The sequence below is a fragment of the Tamandua tetradactyla genome, chromosome 1 (genome assembly GCF_023851605.1).
Source record: "Tamandua tetradactyla isolate mTamTet1 chromosome 1, mTamTet1.pri, whole genome shotgun sequence".
Lineage (NCBI taxonomy): Eukaryota > Metazoa > Chordata > Mammalia > Pilosa > Myrmecophagidae > Tamandua > Tamandua tetradactyla.
Window position 1 is genome coordinate 53,070,154 of NC_135327.1, and position 18,814 is coordinate 53,088,967.

The 18,814-nt window shown below is 38.0% G+C and overlaps 1 protein-coding gene across 7 annotated transcripts in view; it reads left to right on the forward strand.

Moving 5' to 3' along the window:
* The window catches only part of LOC143646627 (uncharacterized), a 214,373-nt gene that overhangs the window by 101,654 nt on the left and 93,905 nt on the right, over positions 1-18,814 (forward strand). For 4 of the 7 annotated variants that reach the window (XR_013157561.1, XR_013157562.1, XM_077115784.1 and 1 more), the window contains exons 2-3: positions 2,014-2,182; positions 4,390-4,573. The exons of 2 other annotated variants lie outside the window; for them this stretch is intronic. The gene's annotated coding sequence lies outside the window, so the exon portion shown is untranslated. Of the gene's footprint in view, positions 1-2,013; positions 2,183-4,389; positions 4,574-6,157; positions 7,751-18,814 lie in introns of those variants that run through there. One more of the 7 variants, XR_013157563.1, reaches the window with a different exon arrangement.

An 18,814-nucleotide genomic window follows, 5' to 3' on the forward strand; every position in this document is an offset into this window, starting at 1 on the left:
GTCAGGGATTTCCTCATATGTGCCATAGACCGAGTTTTATTTAAAAATAGGTTTTCAACATATGCTTGATTTGAATCTCATCCAGGGAGAAGTTAATACAGTTTCAAAGAGGATGCGTTTCAGAGCAAGGCCATTTGCTGCAGACAAGTGTGGATTCTCCCAGCAAAATCTGGAGATATTGTCTGAGTATTGTACTGACACAGTGAGCTCTATTCATGACTGTGTTCACTGTTTACTCATGTGCCAGTCACACAGATGAACAGAGCATCCTTCATAAGTTGCTTCCAAATCTTAGGTGATAATTATTATCTTTGCTACAATTGAGGATACATCAGCCAAGCAATGCCTTTTAGATGGAATTTGTACATCACTGTTTTGTGTGACAGTATGAAAAAGAGAATGGCAATTTTTTGCAAGAGGTAAGAGGACAACTATTTCCTGGTTTTAATAGTTGTCTTTTTATGGGACTGTACTGGAATTGTGCCTTGTGTTACAAGGTACTCCTATAGCCACTCTACAAACCAAGTGCTGGCTTCTTTGTATGACTTTTGTTCTTTTAATGTCTTTAAGTTTGTTGTCCACTTGTTTAATGTTTGAAAATTTACTGTAACAACCAAAAGATGAGATCATTATTGTAGCTGCTAGTAAATCAGAGAGAATTATGAAAAATGTAAACTTATTAAATTCAACTTTGATTAGAAAATGCATCTGCAGCAAAGCCACACACCTCAATCCATAGTTTAATGAGAAATTCTGAAAGTATAGGAGTCACAATTTTAACACTGTATTAAAGAAGTAAGGAAAGTTAGAGATTTGTCATTTTCTTAGTATCCTAACGTTAAAGTTAGATATATACTAATTCTTGTCAGTGTATGGTTGAATGTTTTCCCTGGTTTATTTGCTGAGAAGAACAAAGAACATTTTCTGAATATTGAGAATTTTAAAAGAATAGTTTCAAGGACTATTGAATTCTATGACTAATACTAGGATATGTCTGAGCAAACCATATTTGTTAGGGTGTTGGTTGTAAAAAGATATGCATAGCCCCTTAAAATTATAAACTATATGGGAGGTAGATGTAGCATACCAACCTTCGTGATAATTAGCTGCCAAGACAACAGTATCTATGCCTCATACTTCCTTAAAATTAGCACCATATCTAAAGGTGTATTCCTCTTTGTGAATAGATTTTTAAGTACAATCTGTGGTTCTGACAGATTGACTTAAAAGCAATTCATAGTAAAAATTTGTCCTGACAATAGGATTAAAAAATTACCTGCTTGATCTAAAATATTAGCAGATGCGACATAGGGAGTTATAAAAATCTAACTTATTGTTTTCAGGCAGACAGGCTCTAGAAACTGTCCTTAACAGTAATGCCATAAGGACTTTCAGAGTAGGTATATGAGAAAGATGAGACAGGGAATGAGCAGGAATTGACAAATATTCTATGGATCAAGGAGACTGTGACAGGATAAATGAGAAGTTTAGCTGTTGAATAAATTTGTGAAGAATTTTAGCGAAGCTTAACGAATGTGCTTTTTAGCAAGGACTTGCTTGGGATAATGAACTCATCATATTTCATATTTATATTTAAAAAATTAATGCCTGATATATCCCAAACTTCTGTGAGAGACATCCATGCATGTGATTGATCTCATTTAAAAACTGAAGATAGTGATTGGTTATGACCCACTACATAAAGTCTTAAAGACTAGAAAGTTAATGAAATGAGTAAAATACAAATCTGAATATCATACAGAAAATCATTTCATTAAGCTGTTTTATATGAGTGTGTGTATATAAATGTGTGAGACATAGGTTATTTTTATATATTCACATCCATGTGGGCTTTTGTATTTCTTAATATGTTAGAAGATTAATATTTTCATTAACTTGTTCACATCTTAAAAAGTGCTTGTTTTTGTTTTGATTTGTTTGTTTTATAATCTCGTGTGGTAACATGTATTTTGGTCACCAGTCCTCAATCCTTCCTACTTTTGCACGTTTTAGTGTGGGTCGAGAACAGTGGCCTGCCACATTGCCTTGGGCTTGGTTTGTGACTTGAGGACCCGATTGGAATGTGTGCAATATGCCAGTTTCCATAGAGGTTCTAAGAGCATTTCGTGGTTTTACTCTCTACTGGGCTCTTCTCGAATCCCACAAGAACAGGACATACCAGGTAAGGGTACTGCTTCAGTTTGGATTCCAAAATGAGAAGCCATATGGAACAGATACAAGCCAGACCTGAGCTTAGAACAGAGCTACTGCAGCTGACCCATAGATCCATGAGTGAAAAATAAATCCTTAGTGTTTTAAGCCACTGAGCTTTTGCTGTTATTTATTATTGTAGCAAAAGCTCAGCAATACTTCTAGTGTCCTGATAACTAAATCTGTTTTTTTTTTTCCTGGAATAATTGATTCTTGATAAAATTTTGAAATTAAGATCATTCTTTGCACAGGAATTTTTTTTCAGTTTGAAATTTTGCTTAGCACCAGTGAAAATTCTTAGATGTTTTTAGGATTGACTAGGAGAACTGTCCTGCTTCTGCCAATTTTTGCTTCAGAAATTCCTACACATCACAATGTATCCCAAAATACAAAGATCAGAAACATGTAGATAGCATATATACAAGTAAATACAAATATATGGTTAAGGAAGTAGAATAGATTGGGTTGCAAAAGACAGAAACCCAACCAAACTACTAGTCAAGGGGGAAAATATTTGCAGGGTATTGGGTCTCACATAACTTTTGAAAGGGCAAAGGACCAACTGGATGTTTGGAACAACTAGAATGAGGAACTCAAATTATACCAGAATATTCTTTGTATACTCTCACCTTTGCTTTGCTCACTTATCATAATCTCTTTTCTGTTATGCCGAATCATGGCAGATGCGGCCTTGAATTGCCTCTCAAAGCATATATTAAAACTTTGAGACCAGAGAGAGATTTTTCCTCATTCCTTATGTTCCAGATGGAAACATCTCAGCTAAGGACTGTGATTGGACCATGTGGGTTCATATGCTTAACTTGAGGTCAATTAACTCTCACTAGGGTAGTGTATTATGATTGAAAGTTTCTAGTAGAATTCTGTAACTGGCAAAGATGAAGGAAATGTTCCTTAGGGGAAGTTAGTCACAGAAGAAAGGAAGCTTCCTAGTTAGGGAAAAAAAGCAAGTGACAGTAAATTCAGAGGATTTGAAAAAAAATAACCTGAAGCCAAGCAAAAATGTTTATCCCTTGCTATGCATGTTCCAAGTCTTTAATTTGGTTTTTGATCAGTGATTCTCAAAATATGGCTTGTGGACCATCTACATCAAAATCATTGGAAAATGTGTTACAAAGACTGACTTCTTAGCTCAATCCAAAACCTACAAATTCAGAATCTCTAGGGACAATATCCAAGAATATTCATATCAAATTAATTATTTTGATAATTATTAGTCTGTATTACATTTAGGAGCCATAACTTTAAATTTTGTCTTGCAAAAGTGTTTGGGGGATTAAAAATAAACCATGTCCCCAAGAAAAGTTCAACTTTGGCAGTGAAGTAACAATGAAAATGATTCCCCAGTTCTTCACAGAGAGGACACATTATGCTTCTGTATTTTGCTGTTACTCAGTTGTGATATTTTTACTAATATGATCAAATTATGTTTCTCCTTTTCTCTTTCCTTTTCAAATCTTCCTCCTCTCATTATCCATGTGTACTTATTAGCCAAAATTTTTAAAACTTATTTATTGTATAATATATATACAAAGCAAAGCAAGAAAAAAGCAATAGTTTCAAAGCACTCTTCAACAAGTAGTTACAGAACAGATCCCAGAGTTTGTGCTGGGCTACCATACCATCACCTCAGATTTTCCTTCTAACTGCTCCAGAATATAGGATATTAGCCAAGACTTTTTAAGTCTACATCAACATATTTGACAGATCTATTCTCTCCTTTCTATCCTACTGATGCCTTTTCAGTTCAGTGCCCAATTACTCTCCATTTTCTACCTGGATTGCAAGAATAGAATTTGCAACCCATATCTGAAACCCTTGGTCCCATATGTGTTTCAGAATTTAGAGGTTTACTGTATTTTAGAAATACGATGCATATGTCATGTATTAGTGGAGTTTGAGGCAGTCTTCATATTCAAACACAATAATATTTCTTCATTGAAACTATGTGAGATAAAAATTGTAAAGAAGTTTATTGTCATTTCAGGTCTATTTTACCATGAATGAATTATCAAAACCTTCAAATTTTCAAAGCTTTTTGGATTTGGGGATTTCAGATAAGGGACTGTCTGATAACTGGCTTTATTTCTTGTATCAATTTCTCTTTCTGAATTCTAGAAAGGTAATATATGCTTATTAATTCTCTTCCATCTTCAAAAGTTCTATTCTAGGCACTCCAGGAGCTGCAAAGTTGTGAAAAACAAAATGACTCCTTTGATGGTGCTCATTTCAAAATTCATGAAGAGGAAAATCATAAGGGACAAAATGAATGAAGGATGCAAGGGGAGGAGATCATTTGAGTGAAAGTCTACCAAGCATGAGGGTTGTCTGGAGAACTGTTATGGTATGGAGGGACTGCTGACAAATCCCTTCAAAGTGTCTGCGATGTTCAAATGTCCTATACCAATGTGGGTGGCAGGCTGATGAGATGGTTGCTTTATAAATTTTATACCATGTGCATGGATTATGGTCGCATTTCTGACACAGCCATCTCAACACTCCCTGAATCAGCTATCTATCTACTTCTCATCATGCCCTGAATCACTTATCTGTCTCTTTTATCATTTCTTATGTTAGTTATCTATCTGTTCTCTATTGCTTTGTGACAAAAACCAGCAGAACTTTTAGTTCATCGTGTGTCATAAGACATTTAGAATTTATTGTTCACATGTCTGGAGTCACTAGGGGTTGGCTGTAGGCTCTGGGTGGACTTACATGTCTGGGGTTGGTTGGTTGTGGCCGATGTAGATCACCTTGGCCAAGATGAATGTGGCCTTCATCCTCCAACATGCTACCTTGAGCATATTTTCTCATGGCAGTGGCAGAGTCCCAGTGAGCAAGTCCATTTTATGCCTCAGCTTGTATCATGCCTATTAACACCCTATTGGCTGAAGCAATTCATGTGGCTGAGACAAAGTCAAGGGTCAGAGCAACCCCAAGTGGGGTTGGGCCCTGTAAGGTTGCATGGCAAAATGCTGTGGATGCAGAATGAGAAGAACTGGGATGATCTTTGAAGTCTGCAGCACTCCTCTTCTCCATTCTCCCTGTTTTAACATTTATGAAACAAAATGATATCATCACAATTTCTTTGCTGAAAATGTTTTAAAAATTTACTGCAGGCAACCTCTGCCCTAATAATCACGATTTATTTCATTTTCGTGTATATACACTGTGATTAAAGTATCCTTGCTTTTGTCCATGCTGTTCCCTCTACTTAGGATGTTCTTTTCCTTCCCCGCAATCCTTCTAAGTCTGACTGCAGCACCTACATGTACGTAAAGCTTTCCCTGTGTATAGCAATTATTTGTGTACCATGCTTCATACTAAACAGTAAGTTAAAGATTGGGTCAATGTGCTATCTCAGAATAATACATTGTGTTTTGTAATATAGTATCTTGAAAATAGTGTAGCTCAGCTTTTGAATAGAAGGCCTTATCAAGTGATTCACCATTGAGGAGACAAGTTATGAAAATGTAGTGAATTGTATGGGACAGAATTTTTGCTTTTTTAAGTGAGTTAAATACAAAGAAGATAATAAAAGAGAATGAATTTGAATACTTAGTTATTGTCTGGATTATAAACCACATAGAGTTGGGTGTAAAGGTGGGAGTATCATAAATTTTGGAGTCAACACAGTCTGCATTCAAATCCTGAGAGTTTCCCTTTACATTCTGTGTAAACTTAGAGCAGTCGTACAGTTACTAAGCACTTCATTTTCCAGATCCTTTCATCCATTTATTGTGAGAATTAAGTGAGGCAACTAGTACACCAAAGATGTTCAGACATGTCAATTTGCCATTCATTCTCTTCTTTCAAAGGAAGTAGCAAAATAATATAGAACAACTTCTAATTTAATCTTCCCTGTAGGGAGTCAGTGTAGTCTGTGAATTACTTGAATTAGTTTCATTTTCTGTTTTCCTTTTAACAGATTAGTGGAGTGCCTTGTGGCACAGGAAAAAATGAGGGATCTCAAGCTCTGACCACCAGTATTTTCTGCAAATACTGGTCAGCTCGTACAAAGTCCTCTGAAGCCCACATAGTCTGCAAAATATATATCTGAAAAGCCTCTGCAAAGCTTTTTGTAACATCTGGAGATGTTCTGTTTGATGTCTTGATCCAAAATCCTTTTAGAAAACCACGTGTCGATGCTATTGTCTGAATAGAATTCAAATGCACAGTCCTCATGCCAAAATAATTTGGCAGAGTCAGAAGCAAGAATGAAGAAAAATGATGGTGGCTCAGAACTGACCTCAAACCCACCCTGTACCTTATTCTGACATTGCTCAGCTACCCAGAAGCTTACTGATAGTTTTCTAAAGATTCAAAATAACCTTCTTATGGCTCTATGAAAGTGATTTATGTGCAGTAGAGGGATATCACAATACCAATTCTGTGGCCAAAGGAAGTGAATTGTTAAACTTGGTTCTTTGGGCTTTGGTTTGTCAATTAGGTAAAGAAGCTCCTGACAGTGTACTTGCTCCTTGAATATTCAACACTTGGCAATCTGTCACATCCTGTGGTGCTGAGATCTTGCTCTTGATTTGAAAAGCAGCATCATAATTGGGTTTCCACTTAAGTGACTCTCAGCTGTTTTTGAATTTTCTGAAGTTGAATGGAAGTATGTTTTACCAGGTGTTTTTCAAGTGTGGTTGCTTAGGAATCTGCCTGAGGAGTTTGGAACTGATTTGCTTATATGTGTAATCATGACCAGGCGCACCCGTCACTAAAAGTAAATGATAAAGATAGAAAGACATAGTAACTACAGTAAAATGATTCTTTTATTTTCTTGTGAACAGATTAAGCCTTTCTCCAAAGCAGAAGAGAAGTAAAGAAGTATTCCCTTAGTTATATTGTACCAAATAATGGAACACCAAGAAGAAAATGCATACTATTCTAGGAAATCTCTTGTTTTCTGCTAGAATAAAACTAACAAGAAGCAACTTTTTGAGTGGGTTTCTGCCTAAGCCAGCCTAATAAAGTAGAACTCAATATGGAACAGGACATTAATTAGGGAAGCTCTCAGGATGAAGACTTGTAGAAGAGATGGAAAAGAAGCAGGATTGGGCAGTGGGAGAAGTTGAGCTATGATGCAGTCCCAAGAGGGCCTCAGACAACTCAGCAGGGATGCTTGGGAGCTGGGATGGCGCTTAGAGTTGACTTTGTTGGGATGAGGAGAATCTTCTTTACACTGTCTTTTTGATCAGCCATTGGATGTAGGTTTCCTTAGAAGGATGTAGATTCTTAAGCAAGATAGTTTGTTTAACTGACGCAATCCCCAATCAAGGTTGGCAGCAGAGGCTGTCTTCCAGTAGTACTCCTAGCAGATGGGGGAATAAGTCCCTCATTCCATAAGGGGGATTTGGACATCAGGGGACTCAATGCACTACCTTACCACTGTATTTATTTTCTTGCAACTTAAATTAACAAACCCTAAGTATTAATTCTATCACCTCATGTCTCAAAGCAGCAACAAATGTAACGTTCACAAATAAGTTTGCCCTCCACTTCCTTCTTTCTCCTTCTCCTCCTCAGTCTCCTTATTCTTCCTCCTCTACAAAATGATATTAACTAAAGCCTAATCCTTTATATTAATTGAGTTTTCATGTGCTCATTGTATTAAACAAATTTATATGAGTTGTGGACACTTTGGTGAGCAAAACGAAGTCCCTGCCCTCACAGACTTTACAAAATCATTTGTAATGGATCCAAACAGTGCAATTGAAGAGGAGACACATTTGGCACATTTAAAAGAGAGTTGTGTATCTGCTTCATACCTCTGTGTCAAGACCTCAATTTCTACCAATCTCATAGACTCTGTATGTTAACTTTCAATCATAATTGCTATCACCTTTCAAATTGAACTTGTTGGGTGTATGTCAAAATCACCAATTGGCTCCTCTTCCTTTCATCACACAAACCACTACAAGTTCTGGTCTGACATATGACAGTACTGGAAAATGCCTAAACGTGAAATTTCTCAAGAAAGTATTCTCTATATCGTATTAAGGAGAGTCTATCTTAGAGGATTAACACTTTTCTCCTGGAGGTTGAGCAATGGGAATGCTTTGTTTTATTTCTTTGCTGGGTAGTGATACAGATTTTATTTCAATCCTATGTCTATTTAGAGCACTATGGACAATCATTTCTGAGTTAAGATACTTGAGAGGCTACTCTACAAACTTTAGGAAGCCAGCCTCTCCTCCCAGACCATACTAAGCAGTTTGACAAATCACAGTAGATTCTGATTTATAGAAAGAAGAAAATATTGCAACTGTAGAAAGCAGCCTTCCTCACTCTTGACTCCAACTTATGAAGTAATCCTTTATGTAATGGCTTGTGATTTGGGCAGTACCACAGTAAAAGAAGGTACTCAAAACAAAACAATACAGTGCATTTGCTCCTATTTTACATCATTGAACTAATAGGTCAGTTGTGTGCCAAGGACATATTGGTAATTTACAGTAAAAACCCAAAAGCAATTATTTATTTTGATAATTTGAATAACACCATATAGCCAGAGACTATCTAGTGTTATTTTGTATTTACTCCTTTTTTTAAAGTTAGGTTGAAGAAGTACTTTGAGGGGAAGGTTTTATTCATGAACATAAAGGGACTCAAGAAATTTAAGTCAAGTGAGGCTTTTTCATTAGTTAATAATGCTATTCTTATATATTTTAAAATGAAATGCTTTATCACCCTAACTTGACTGATCTCACTCAATCACAATTTTGGTGTGAGTAGGTGAAGTGTAGGGCTGAAAATGTGTGGCAGGAATCTGGTAAGTAGCATGGTTCATACTTACTGTTCTGTCATTTTGGCCACTGGGTCTTGGCTCAGGGGTTCTTTTAATAATGGCTTGAGAATTAAAAATGACAAAGACATTATAACAAGTGTGTTTTAATGCCTGTACTGCACTCTGGTTTTATTATCAGCTTTGGTTACTAGTGCTGTATAATAAACTACCCTAAAACCTACTGACTTTAAACGACAGCTACTTATTGCTCATGATTCTGTGGGTCAGGAAGTCAGCAGGACTTGGAATGGATTACTTATCTCTGCTGTACTATAGCTGGGAGTGACTTGACAACTGGGGCCTAAAATCTTCCACTGGTGCCTGCATTCACACCGGCTGGAATGACTAGGACAGCACATCAGAGTGCCTGTTAATGGCTTCTCCACTTGGCTTCTCCACATATATCCTCAATGTAAATGATCCTCTTCAGGGCTCTAGACATGAGTGTTCTAGTGGACAAGAGGCCTTTCATATTTTAACCATGATGACTCACATCTGTTATCACCTTGTTCTATTGTTTGAGCCATTCACAAGCCTGCACATATTCAAGGAAGGGAATTTAAACTCCGCTTCCACATGGGATGAGTTTTAGTGTTAAAGAATTTGTCACCTTTATATTAAAGATGTCCACAGGTATGCATCAGAATTTGGCAGCCACAGAAATAATATTCTTCATTACGTAATCTAGAAAGAGTATGGGAAGGGTAAGGAGAAAGAAACATATTAATCATTTTATTCATTTTATACACATGAAAACCCAGTGAATTAGATCCCATCATCCTCATTTTATACTTGAGCCAAATGAGGTCAAGTAAAGTTAAGGGACATGACCAAAGGGTCATAGCTCATATATTTTATGAGCCGTGATTAGAACTTTAGTGGATCAGTTGCTGAATCCCTTGAATTTACCACCTCTCCTGCAGAAGTCTAGAAAAAGAGAAAAGAAATTTTTCATGTGCATTCTGGAAATAGACATGTAAGCAGAAATCAAAACAGAGTTGATTTGAGTTATTCAATGTTTTTGGACTTTAGTTTTCTCAACTGAAAATTGTAAAGAAGATAAGGCATTTCTTAAGTTCTATGAAATATAATTTATAAGAGATTTCTTGAGAATAAATCTACTATGAACATTCATAGACATGTCTTTTTAAAACGATTTCGTAAGGGCATGGGTATATACATAGCCAGTTAGCAAAATTTGTGATCCCAAAAGAGGGAGAAAAGGAATCAATACAATGATGCCAAGACATATGATTGCCAGATGAGGAAATTAGCATGATACACCCTATCTGGTATGGAAGCCAGTAATGTTAGGGGTTTTCAAAGACTTCGAAGAAAACTGTTTCCTAAGGAGTGAGAAAATCTTGATGAACTAAATGAATTATTTTGAATGGTTGCCTGCTTGCTAATCAAGATTATACAATTCTCTTTCTCTGAGTCTCCAGATCGTCAGATTTTCAAGTGCCCTGTATGAAACAAACCAGATACTTCATGAAATTGATCATAATCTGTGCCATTTTACAAGGGTTACAATTTCACTTAAGTACCCCATAAGTAGTTTGTTTAAACATCTTGGTTATGTTTTATAAGTTGAATTTCTTGTATAATTGAAAGGAAATTAGACCATTAAGATTTGCTCTTTGCACTATCATCAGTATTTCCATTAGTTTGTCAACTTAAAAATTGTATAATGCTGTTAAAAATAGCTGACTGTATAAAACTAATTTCTCCAAAATGTAAACAAAATGAGCTTTATTTCTTTTGCCTAAAAATGTCAGATCAACACATTCATTAAAGACACAGGTTCTCAGGGTGGTCCCTGAAATAGGGGTATCGTCATCATTGCAACTTGATAGGATTGCAAATTTGGGGGCCTCGCACCAGACCTACACAGTCAGAAACTGGGAGTGAGGCCCAGGAGTCTCTATTTTTATGAGTCCTCTAGGTGATTCTGATTCATATTAAAGTCTGAGAAGTACTGGCTTAAGTCATTGCTCTTCAACCTTGACAATACATTGGAGTCATGAGTGAAGCTTAAAATAATACTGAGTCTTCAGTCTCATTCCCAGGATTCCTATTTTAATGGTCTGGGCTTGCATAGGCATTGGGATTTTCAAAAGCTCCTGAAGTGATTCTAATGTGTGGCAAAGGTGGAGAAACATTTTTTTTCCTTGCCTTAAGAGGAGCAAAAGAATTCCCATTCTAGGTTTGTTAGTTGTTCATTACAGGGTAGAATGAAATCCGGAAGCTATCACTTGCACTTGAATTTTCTGATATAATAGCTCATGTCTTCTGAGTCTAATTTTTAAGGAAGCAGAGTGCCTCCAGAAAGCAGGGGGACCAGTTACTATTCCAAGTGGCTCTTTTGTCCTGGTTTAGCAGAGAATCCTTCAGATCAGAAAACAGAAGCAGTTCATTCGGTGATACATATGAGGAGGATATTGTAAAGTAAGCTTCTCAAGTTGGGGGCTTCAGTTAAAAATGAGAACTGTTCTGGATTCCGATTAGGTGCAGGGAGTCTGGAGGGAGAGTTTCTCTTCCTGTGTTTCATATTGTTCTTCAAGATGCAGCAATGTTTCAGGCCTCTGTTATCTTCAGGAACCTCATTTAAGCAGGGGTCTGAGCAATAAATGACTTGGATTTCCTTTGTTTTAGAACGTTTTGTCTTCTTCTTACCTTGTGACTAGAGAGTTGCTGTTCATTTGTGGAGCATGGCTGGGGTGGGGCATGGGGAACCATGGATATCCTGAGAACTAAGATGTGGAGGAAGGACTGATGCTAGAGTCACCAAATGCTAGCAGTTTCCACATCAGTGAAGACCTTCAAGACTGAGCTATCTTTGAATTACAGGGGAGATTTGCTGAGCTAAGAGAATGCCAACTCCTACCCTGATAACATCTCTCGTTGTTAGGGTGAAAGAGGGGGGGCTGAGTCTAAGAAAGGATTGTAAACAGATGTGATGTAAGACATTGTCTTCTATGATTTACATGACTTTCATTCAGAAGGATACTCTGCTGAGGTACTTTGGGACATCCCTATCATTCCCAGGAATGTAAATCCTACTAAGATTTTTCAAGTTAAAGTAGTCTGGCATCTCTGTCACAGCAGCAATACAATTTATCTAGACTCTATAGGTCAAACTCATTCTTCCTTCTTTCCTGGATTGTACCCACCCTCAATAGCCATGGCCAGCTCTGCTAATCTGAGTGATGTGGGCTGACCAGGAAAATAGAATGCTATTTTCGTGGCTGTTGCCGGTACCCCCAGTCTATGTGAATAGTAGGGAACTAATCTGGCTGTTTATCAAAATGATCCAGTCATAAACACCTAGAGGATTCTTCTCTCCTGGGTTGGATATTTGTTAATATCTTTTACAGTGATGAAGATTTAAGGAGACAAGTTAGTTCTCTTGGTTGGTTCTCCCTGCTGGAAGTTCAACCATAATTTCCCTGGGCAAGGGATTTGCTCTGGCCATTGATCTTGAGAGGGAATGTTTGTAAGTTAAAAAAATATGAAAATGGTCATGGCAGGCTTGCTTATATAAGTACATATTGACTGTTTTGATTAAGGCAGGTTCTAGAGGTATAATTTTTTACTCTTGAGTTGCTTAGTGATAGAAAGCTAGAAATTGTACTAATATACTAGGATTCCTTCAAATGTGGGATGACCATAAGCCAGCAAAAATTTATAATTATCTTAGTTTAATACAGCTAATTTCATATACAACCCCAAATGGAATTCATTATGAAGTGGGCTTTCATTCTAAACCTTCCTATGATTTTGACTTTTGGGTTTTGCAAGGCTCTCTGACAACAGTTATTCTGACTCAGTATAGAAGTTGATGTAGTTTGGATCAGACCAGACATGTTTTCTGTCATTATCTAGAAAATGTTATTCCAAAGTGACCTCAGACTGTAAATATTTGTAGGAATCCCTGGAAATGAACAAATGTGGGCAATGATAGTCTAGGTGGCTGGGTCGAAACGCCGAATATTTGGCTGCTTATGTGATAGACTAGGAGCTGGGAAAGAAACCCAGATATCCCTCACATGAGCTTCAGGAGGCAGGTGGCTGACCTGCACCCTAATTCTGCTTCTCATTGGGTAGTTTATCTGGTGGGAAATTTACCTGCTTGATCAAAGAATCTGAGAGAAAACCCAACCATTTGTCTGTCCAACTTCTCTAGACCTGCTAATGTTAATGTTGTAGGACTCTGGATGCAATTTATTTTAAATGAGTAAATTCCTGATATTTTAACATACAGTTCTCATTCTTTCCAGACACTGTCAGCATAGAAAAACAGAGCCTGGGAAGTGTTGTTTCTTTATTCTAACCAGCAGCTGGGTGGTCTGTCCCAGACCATTTGTTAAACATTATTGGAGGCAATTTAGTAAGGATAAACACTTCTTGTTGGGAACAGGAGTCAGGTAGTAGAAGCTGCTATATCCTATGTGAGAAAATGGAGATTTATATCTTCATTTATAGCAGCCTATTTGTGATGATTCCTTGAAGAGGACAAATTGCCTCTCTCAGATAATGACTCACAATTTCTGAAAAGAATCTCTTTCCTTTGGTTTTATTCATTTACATTTTACTCAAATTTATTGTCCTTAGAGGTATCTCAATTTGTTCATGGAGGGGGTTGATGACTGAGGCAACTGCCCATGGGTCATATTTACTTTTCCTTCTTGTGGCACAGCAGAACATGGGGCCCTGGGTTTCCCAGGACAGTGCTTTTGTTTCCAGGCCCTGTTTGGGATACCCTCCACTAAAGTGTGGCAGTCGCTGACTCAGATCTCTCGGGGACCTGATGCAGATGAAGGTAACAGTTGAACAAATGGCAGTGGCTCTTTGAAGAAATGTCCTATGTAGACACCAAATAATAAGAGAATGATAAAATCTTCAAGCATCTTATTTATGGGTAAAAATAATTTAGGATGAAATCACATCTAAAAATATTCTAGAATTTCTGTCTTGCACTATATTTACTTTTGATTAATCTAATCTAGGCTAATATATTATATGAGTGAATCACAGCTCTGCAGTGGGCTGTGGGAGAGTTTGGGGAAGTGGCTTTTTATGCCTCCTGTTGAGAATTGGGTGTTGGCCTCTGCCCTTCCTTAATGATAAATAATTTAATGGGATTCTGCCCATATCAGAGACTACCTACATTATTCTGTTTATCACCATATTATTATTATTTATAGACAAATCTTTATTTCCTTCTTGACTGTGAATTCCTAGAGTGTATAGAATTTGTCTTATTCATCAAAGTAATTCCAGAATCTAACCAAATGTTCCAGCATATGGTAGGTACTCAAGAAATGTTTGCCAAATTAAAAAGGATACGGACCTCCATTTAAGAGCCAAACTGTGCATTAGGTACAGCTTAGGCATGCCCAATGATTCAGAGAGGAACCCTGTTGCCAAAGTATTCTACCTTGGTGGTTTTCAAACCAGCATCAGGAACGATAGGTTTCTATACTGGGAGGGAGGAGAAAAGACCAAAACTCAATTAAAGGAGCTTTATTATGAGGCGATATGCAGGCAGGCTGATGCCTAAGATGGTAACAGCCCTGAGCAAGGGATGGTTGGCTGTGGTAGGGAGGCGAGGGGTTTTCATTGTTTAGCTTGGAAGCAAGAAATTGGCAGGCTAAATATGAATTATCACAAGCTGCTGGTAGCTGCTGGGGCAGAAACTGCTGGAGGACAGAGGTTAGAAAAGGGGGAGCTATTGCAAGATTGTAGATGCCAGAGGGTGGATGCAGGGACAATCATGGGGCTGCTGCCTGAGATGGGGCAGGTTTGTTTTTGCTTGGGGCTTCCTGGAAGTTATGGATGTGTGTGTGTGTGTTGGGGATGGGGGCAGTTAGCCTAACAAGTACCACTTGAAAACCTCTTTGAAATGGAAATCCTTGTGTTCCAGTTACCACTGATGCAGAAACTCTGGGGTTAAGGCCCAGAAATGTCTGTTTTATCAAGTCCTCTAAGTGATACAATGCATAAAGAAATTTGAAAACCACTGTTCTACATAACTCTGGTGGTGGTAGAGGTGGGGGTAGAATATGCAGGAGACATTCTGGGATTATGAAACAATGCAAACTCCAGCCTGTGGGACATGGCCTTGATAGAAGGAGGGGGCTGATGATTGTATCCGGTTTGTTCTATTGTGCTAATTCACAGCTTCTGAGCCAGCTTTCTGCTAAACTACCCAAAAGTGGGAACCTGCAAGTACATCCATATTTGTCTCTCACTACTTTTATCCTACTATCCTTAAGTTACATATGCCGAAACTGAAACGTAGGTCAGAAGGCCCATAGTTTGGGACGGTAAAGCCAGGCTACAAACCCACACAGTCTTATTCTAGAACCCAGGTTCTCAAAATTGGTGGATATCAGAATCACTTCAGTAGCCTTGTAAACACAAAAGGCCAGTCCCTGGCCTATTTCAATGAGCCTGAGCTTCCAAGTTCTTAATCAGCTTGCAGTGTATGCCAAAGTTTAGGAAGAACTGCGCTAAAGCTTTGGTTCTGAACCCTTGCTGGGTAACAATGAAGAGACACAAAGGCTCATACTACACTCCAGACCAATTAAATCAGAAATCTCTGCTTCGGGCCTCAGCATCAGCATTTTCCCAAGCTCCCAAGTGATCTCAGGTGTAGCCAGAGCTGAGGATCACTCTTCTAGTAGCCATGCTTCTAATCTTTGGTTGCAGCTGCCTCCTAGTGAAGTTGAGGTATCACCTGGTGCAATGCCTGGCTGGTAGTTATACCTGGTGACTGTCTACTGATTCAGAAGTTTTGAATGGTCTTCTATTCTCCAAACTGCTGTTCTCCCAAAAGTCGGTCTTTGGATAAAATTTTGAAATTCTGAGGTTTGTTCTCAGGAACTGTTAACCTTTCCTGTCTTATGGTTCTCTCCTATTCCTACTTTTTGGAGTACCCTGCACTCAACTTTCCCATTATTCCCTTTCCCTGAGACTCCCTCACTGCAGCCAGAAATGCCTGCCCAAGTCCTGCCTTACTGAAGTGGACCTTCTCAAAGGTGGGTACTCCATGCTGTGAGCCAAAAGAGACACCGAGACTTTGGGGAAAAAAGTAAAGGCTTATGCAGGCAATGGTGGCACAGTGGCAGAGTTCTTGCCTGCCATGCTGGAGACCTGAGTTCGATTCCCATTGTCTGCCCATGCCAAAAAAATAAGGCTTTATTACAAAGTAAGCTGGCTGAGGAAACTAGTCTCAAACCTGCCTCCTCAAACTAGAGAAACGTGGGTTTTTATTAAACTCAAAAGGAGATGGAGACGAGGATGTTTGGGATATTGGCACATGGTGATATCTAAATTAGCTACTGCGGTTAACTATTGCCACTGACAGTTTAAAATGTTCAAATTAGAGACTGTAAACTAGCTACTTTCTAGTTTATATTGGTCCTTTGTTGTGATGGGGGCGCCTGTGATGTGGCCAGATCTGGTAATGGATGGACTTCTCACTTTCCTTTTGGTTGTGTGTGTTTTTTTCCCCCTGTGGTTCTTGCTCACTTTAATTTCTGTTTGCAGGATATTTTATGTTCTGGGATTGCTTTAGGTTCAGGGTCCCTCTTTCAGTGCATGCATAGCAAACTGGTTTGGACTGCTTTTTAGATAAGGTGTACTGTGCGGTTTTATCTGAGCATTCCTGGAACAGCAGGGGGCCCTTGGCTTGGTTTTTATCTGGGCATCCCAGCAGTAGGAGGGAGAGGGAGTGGGCCCTTGACTCAGGTAAGCCTGAAGTCTCAGGCCTGGACTCTGTCCTAACTAAGGTCTTTCCTAAATTATGCCACCCTCCCCCTACTTTAAGTTCCTCTCAGTGGAAGCATAATCATAATTTTCATAGGCTATTCAAAATGTTGTCCTTAGATATGATAATTACCTCTGCGGTGCCTATGAAAATGCAGACTCCTGATTCTGCCACAGTCCTTGTAAGTTTTAATATTTGGGGCTGAAGCTCAGGTATCTATTAGTTTTTTATAAAAAAAGTTTTGCAAGTGATCCTTTTTCTCACCCAGGTTTGAGTATTGATGCCTCTCAACCTAGCACAGTGTCACATAGAGCAGCCTTCTATGTGACATTTGCCAAACTGATAAAAATAAGAAACTAATTATTTGTCAGATGAGCTAATGATCTAAAAGTTTTGACTAAATATGGCAGCTGTGTGATTTTTCCAGTGGTCCTTTATATTAAAAGCTGCCTAGGGCCACCAGACTTGATTCCTTACTTCTAGGGACCACAGTGCATGACCTTACAGAAAGGTCTCCAAACTGCTTTTTAATCACATTCGTTTATAGCTGTCTACTCTCCTCTTCCCCCTATACTACAGCAGACTCTATTGTCCTCCTTTCCCCACCTGTTAAAGGGTACGTAAGGGCACAGCAGGTGTCTTAGTTTTTCTGGCATTTGTGTGCCCTCCACCTGCAGCGCAGAGACTCTGGCTTCTGCATTTATAAATGTTTTTAGAGTTTTCTTGTTTCCAGTTCCCAGGATAGCATGGTAAGAAGGGCTTGCCCTGCATTTGGAATTGATGGTTTTCAGAGACTCAATTTCCAAATCAAATACCTAAATTGGCACCCTATTCCTAATTACTCATTGATTCTGGAAATATTCGCATGAACTCCACCAAGCAGAAACAGGAAATGAACTAAAATCTGCCATCTGCCTACTGGATGGATGCTATTTGAAGGATTGGTTTTAAAACTTCAGTTTGGTTTTAAAGATTTGTTACTTGGAAAGGGCCATGTACTTGGCACTGTTTTACTTTGATGGAAAAATAATTACAGAGTATTAGTGTTTTCAAGAGAGCTGATTTTACCATATTCATATTTTATTCTCAAATCGAGACAAAGTTTTCTATACTTGAAAATTTTCATTTGAAGATCAACGTTCCATTTTAAGCATCAAAAGATCATTGATTGGGTCTGTAGTTCACAAGCCCTCAACTCTTATTGTACATCAGAATAACTGGGGAACATTTTAAAATCCTGCTTCCCAGGTCCCACCCACAGAGCTTCAGATCAAATTGGTCTTTGGCAAGGGCCAAAGATTTTTTTTTTTTTTAATCTTTCCAGTTGGATCTAAGGGTTAGCCAAGGTAGAAAACTACTGAATATAAAGGAAATGTTTGAAATGAATTAATCTTATGGTCAAGATAAAGGACTTTTTCATTTATTTTATAATTCTTTTTGTGAGGAAAGTCCTCTTTCTTCACTTTAACTCTTCCATTGTCTTAATTTTCATGTCAATGTAAAGGAAATCTCAATTATTTTTGGAATAAGATGAGCATAAATGTATGGATTTTAAAATAGAAACAAATATAATGTGCAAGAATTCTGATTCACAATGGAATTAAGAGAGTGAACTAAAATTTATATAGACAAGTGCAATAGAAATAAAGAATTCTATTTTTATATGAAGAGTGCACTGAGGACTTTCAGTGTTAGATAGTGGGTTTCAGCTGTGGAAGATTAGGAGATAGGTGACATACTCCTCTGTGTTAGACTTTTTTAGTTACAAGCAACAGAAATCATTCTGCTAATTTGAGGTGAAAGGATAGTTATTAGAGGAGCTTGGGGATTGGATTCCTACAGGACTGGAGGGAAAGATAAAATCAGATGAAACCAGGTATCTCAGCGATCTTAGCAAATGTGCAACAGGTTTTTATGTTTTAGATTCCAATATTGGAATAAGACCATCCCAATATTTTTTTTTCAACATTTCATTACTCAGTTTAAGGTACGAAATCTTGAACAGAAAGATCAATTTG